This window comes from Tupaia chinensis, unplaced genomic scaffold, assembly GCF_000334495.1.
Source record: "Tupaia chinensis unplaced genomic scaffold, TupChi_1.0 Scaffold000001_1, whole genome shotgun sequence".
NCBI lineage: Eukaryota > Metazoa > Chordata > Mammalia > Scandentia > Tupaiidae > Tupaia > Tupaia belangeri.
The window spans coordinates 2,982,735-2,988,184 of NW_006159427.1; positions in this window are offsets into that span (position 1 = coordinate 2,982,735).

A 5,450-nucleotide genomic window follows, 5' to 3' on the forward strand; every position below is an offset into this window, starting at 1 on the left:
CGCGGGCCCCGGGCGCGTCCCCCGGGCCACCGTCGCCGCCGCCTGCCGGATGTCAGTCTGCGGGCCCCAGAGCACCCCGCCCCGGCGTCCTCCGCGCCCCGCTGGGACTCGAGAGAAGGGGCGATCGGTGCTCCGTCTGGACAGCAGAGAAAGGGGCGCAGACCCCGGCCCCGGCCCCCTAAGCCTGTGGTCTCAGCCCTCAGGCCCACCCTCGCTGCGACTCTTCCCTGCCAGTTTGCGCTCGTTCAACTCGGAGAAATGAGTGGCCTCTGAGGACTGCTGGGGACGAAAGCACCCCGGGTGTTTTCAGTTGCGCGAGCCGCTGAGCCAGGAGCTTGGAAAGATCCCCGAGTGGCTTTTCCCTCCGCCCGGCCCTGCGGGTCTCTGTTGGGCTCGGAGGGTAGAGCCTTGCATTACCGCCTGCAGGGGAGCCGCGAGGGCTTTCCAACTTAGCAGCTTTACCACTTTGGTAAGAACATCTGGTCAGATTTTAATGTTTGGGGTGCAGCGCAAAGCCTCTCCCCTCTGACTCGACATCCTTCTTTATAAATGTTATAAAGCAAACCGTCGTAGCAGCCTTCTGCCACCCGAACGTCCCAGTTCTTTGCTCCTGCTGGGTTCTGCTTTCCCCTCACGTGCACTGGGTCCCTGGTCGCTGACATCTCGCCAGAGTCGTCGCGGGGTGGAAGCCCTGAATTGAATATAGTTGGCCTGACCCAGGCCTCCCCAAAGGCTATTTTGTTCAACTTCGGGTTCGGGCAGTCGGTGGGAAAAGGAATGCCAGTTTTCCTGGACGGAGGGGAAATAGTTATCGGCTAATGTCACTGGAGATTGGAGAAGTGTCCGTCCTTCAGAATGGCACCCTGGCCGCGCTCAGCTCTGCGCTGTTGGCTGGGCCTGCACAGAGGCAGGGAGACCGCTCCGACGATGCGGGGACCAGGCGCTGTGCTTGCTGATCCGCTCTCCTAAATAAATGGGTGCCATCTCGAGGGGACGGACGGGCAAGAGTCTTCCTCTCTGTATTGCCAGTGCTTCTTATCATAGCCTTATTTATTTATTTATTTATTTATTTTTGGAGAGGTTTTTGCTATAGGGCTCCTGCGCTCGCCAGAAAGAGAGAGACAGAGAGATAGAAAGCAAGAAATCACCCCCCAGGGGGGATGGCCACGCCGCAATCCCTTCTCCTCCATTCTCCTCTCAGGATCTTGGGCACGCACACAAAACGCCCTGTGTAAGTTTAAACCACCGGGTCTGGGACTCGAACCTACATGGGACTGCATGGGAGTCCAGCGACATAGCCATTACACCAGCTGCTGGTCCCTATCGGAGCCATTTGTGTAGTTTACCTCCCAACTCTCTTCCTTATGTTCATCTACAGAGACTGGCCTAGGCAGGAGCCATATTCACAACCAATGTCACTGATATTTTCTGGAACGGGCCCCCACAGGCTGTAGAGGTTAAGGTGGCTGGATCCCACATGGCTGACCATGGGGATCGAGTGCCAGTGGGCGTCTTGAAAATCACATCGGCCAAGCGTGGTACATGCCTAGAATCCCGAGAGGACGATGGAGAAGGGATTGTGGCGTGGACCATCCACATGCCTCAGCCGTGATTTCTTACTGCTCCCTCCAGCGCATGCACCTTATAGTGAAACATTTTTTGAAAATAACTTTTTTTCCAGGGACTGTCAAGTGTTATGAGTTGGGAACTGGTTAGTACAGCCTCATTGGCCACCCCCACCCAGCAGGTGATGGTAAGGAAGAACTGAGGTGGGACTCAGACTTCTGTACTGCTGTGAAACACCCAGTGAGTGTGACAGGAGAGGTCCACGAACCTGCTTTAAGGTGTGCCACTTGGCCATCTTCCTATCTGGATTCAAACAGCCATGAGAGGCTCGGTGTGGGCACGTGGGCCAGGTTGGCAGCAAGGGATTTCAAAATATACCCCCAGAGTAGTTGCTGCGACAGTCAAAAAGTGACATCTGTGGTCCAGCCCAGAGACTATGGAAGATGTAAAGGAATATAATAGTAGGTAAATCTTTTCCCCTTAAAGGGCACAGTGAAAAATAAATAACTTGCTTGAAAGACAGTTGGAATCTTCTAAATCCACTCTCAGGATCATCTTGTCTAGACCTCGATAGGACACGCAGAGGCCCACAAAGACCACAGAATAATGAACCAGTAGTGTTTAAAGATTGAAATCATTTTATTACCTTTGTATTTTTCGATACAATTTTGTGTGGTTGATCACGCTGCGATACTGTGGACAGCATTAGCTTCTAATACAGTGTAATAGTTGATATCATAAATAGCATTGGGAAAGAGGAATCCAAGAATAACAGCTCATCCCAGGATTTATTCTTAATCTTACATTGCGAAGATTTAGAGGCAACAATTCTTTGTAAACCTCATATTTGTGTTACATGTCTAGTGGAGTGGTTTTGGACTAGAACTCTGATCTTTCCAGTAACAACCCATATGACTTTAGCCAATGACTCTAAGACAGTTGTATCAGTGTAATTTGCTCCCATTTTCTCATCCATACGAGGGGACAACACAGTTCTTCGTTACTGCATACAATGATGAGATTAATATGAGATAGCATACAAGAGAATCCTTTGAAAAATGCATAAAACTGTAATGTATTATTCATCTAATAGGCCATGAAAATGTATGATCAAATGTTTGTAAAATTATTCCAGGTGAGAATGACAAGGAATTGCCTTTTAAGATGAATGCAAGGCAACCAATCAAGGACAGTTATAGTTTAGGGACATTCTGGAACTGGGATGAGAATAGATACAGAAAAATAAAATGATTAAAATAATGGTATTTCCCTTTTTAAAAAGATGTTTTAGGCTCAACTTGTCCATTTCCTAATATTCCTTTGAAGGTGCTTGTAAGAATAAAAATATATGCATTTTTGCAAAGTCATTAACTAGCAAATATACATAGCATGTTTCTGTCATTCTTTTAAATTACCTTTTAGTTGTCGGTTCTCTGTATTTACATTTTTAAAACTATCTTGTGCAACTACCATGGTGAGAACACAAATATTTATAATGAACTAAAATTTCTGCCAGACTGGAGACTGTCCTGGATGTGCATACTAATCTTTTGACATTTTGGTAATTCTTTGATTTTTGCCAATATGAATCTGTTATTGAAAGAGCAATTCAACCTACCCACTGAGTCGTTCCGAGCCAGTCACTCTGCGACACCAGGCTGGGAATACAGAAGGGCATTTCATTCTTTCTGAATCCTGAAACATGAAAATAAAATAAAATCTTTGAGCTGGGAACTGTGTTGAAATACATAAACATCTGAGAGTCGGTGACTCAGATTGTTAGTCACAGAGTCACTGGTAGAATCTGGATGACATCCACTGTGGACAAAGGCCAGTAATAATGAGGATGATATTTTGCTTTTCCATAGTACTGAACAAAACACTGCACAAATGTTAAAGCACAAAGGAAAGAATGGCAAGATATTTCTCCTCCAAATATTCAGGCTAAGGAAGACTCAGGCCACCTTCAAGTAATTTTTTTTCCTTCTACATAAATACAAAAGAAATGTAGTTGCAAATAACTGTAACAAAAACCAACTTAAGCCGAAGCCTCATTAGTATTCAATTAGCATAGTAACCCTTCTTTCCAGGCTTCTCGGTTGAAGCAGACTGGATCCAATGTGCAGTCTTAGAGTAAAGAAAATAATGGCTTCATATTAGTTCTTACAAACACAAGCCAGAAGCTACACTCAGAGTTATGTTTTGCATTTTTACATTCGGTAGTAATGACCCTTCCACTGAAGAACGCACCGAGGGTATATTCTCTCCTCCTACAGAAGTGTCAGGCATGGGCAATACCATCAGTGCTAAGTACTGGGCTGCTTCTAAGATCTCCTCCCACTATCTCCCCATCTGACCGGAACAGGAATTGGAGCGCTTCAAGTAAAAGAATAATGTGTCCATGTGTTCCTCCAGATCACAGAGTCCTGGCAGCCTACCTCGACTCTCTTGGCCACCATAAAGCAGTCATTGAAAGGACACAGCTGCAGGAACTAGGAGCTGAGCACTAAATAAATCCACAGGGTTGGAGGCAGAAGTCCATACATGACCCTGACACAATACTCCGTGGTTATGAATGAACGGATTAGCATCTAATGGCGCTGCAGCAGCTTATGCAAAATTAATTGGTGCCTCAGCCAGTGCCTAGTTTCTAATGGAAAGATGTCCACTTCAAAAACAAATCAAAGCAAAACAAAAAACCCACGCTGGAGAACTCCCTAGTTGACAACTTTGGCTGGTGTTGCGGGGAGACTAAGGACTAACTGGAATGGGAACAGAGCTCTTCATCTTCTTAGCTGTGTGTGGGTCTCTTCAGACCAGAGTTGATGTACGCAAGCACTGGCAATGTCTCAAGAACTGATCCACTCATTGCCAGGTTCTGAGTTGCATTTTAGAGTTGAAGCTGAGAGTGCCTGGGAAAGAGATTGGGAAGATGTGGCCTGAGGACAGAAGCGAATGGCAAAGTATGAGAGATTGGATGCTGATCTCCCTAGAGCAACACTTCTCTGAGTGTGTTTTGATTCACTCTTAATCTTTGAAAATGACGATGTTGTGATTCGTTAGATTTAAGGAACAAGGAGATTCACAAAGCAGGATTAAGCAGGATTCTACCTTATAGACTTCCAGGAGCCTTTAAAAATGTCAATATATGTACTGCCAGCATTTGAAAGACTTGCAAAATGCAAAATTTTCCAAACTTGCAAAATATTTCCAAACTTTTTTAAGCAGGGAAACTTTTTAAGGGAATAGCTCATAAAAGTTTTTAAAAACTGAATTATGTGAAATATTTAAAGGTATGCTTTTTAGGAGAATTTTATTTAATTATATTTATTATTTTTAAAATTTGCTTTGCAGTATGTATGCTCACCAGAGCAGGGGTTGGGGAGGGAGTGAGAAAGTGAGCCGCCAGATTCAGGACTTAAACCATGGTCAGTCATGTGTGAGTCCAGTGCCTTTAGCTGCCATGCCACCTGCTGGCCCCTAAATTTATGCTTTATTTATTTATTTATTTTTTAGAGTTTATTTATTTGCTTTAGAGCATGTACACTCATCAGAGAGAGAGAGAGAGAGACGGTGAGAGGGAAAGTGAGAAATAACCATCCAGGGGGGATGGCCATGCTACAATCTCTTCTTCTCCATTTTCCTCCCAGGATCTTGGGCACCCACGCTCCTATGCCCAGCGTGATTTTGAAACCACTGGGTCTGGAATTTGAACTGCGGTCAACCATGTGGGAGTCTAGCAACATAACTACTGCATCATCTACTGGCCCCAATTTATGCTTTTAAACAAGGCTTTTTTTTTTTTTTTTTTTTTTTCATAAGAATGAGAAACAGAGAGAGGGAAACAAGCATCTTCAATAGGGTCCATGCTGGGATTTATCCCA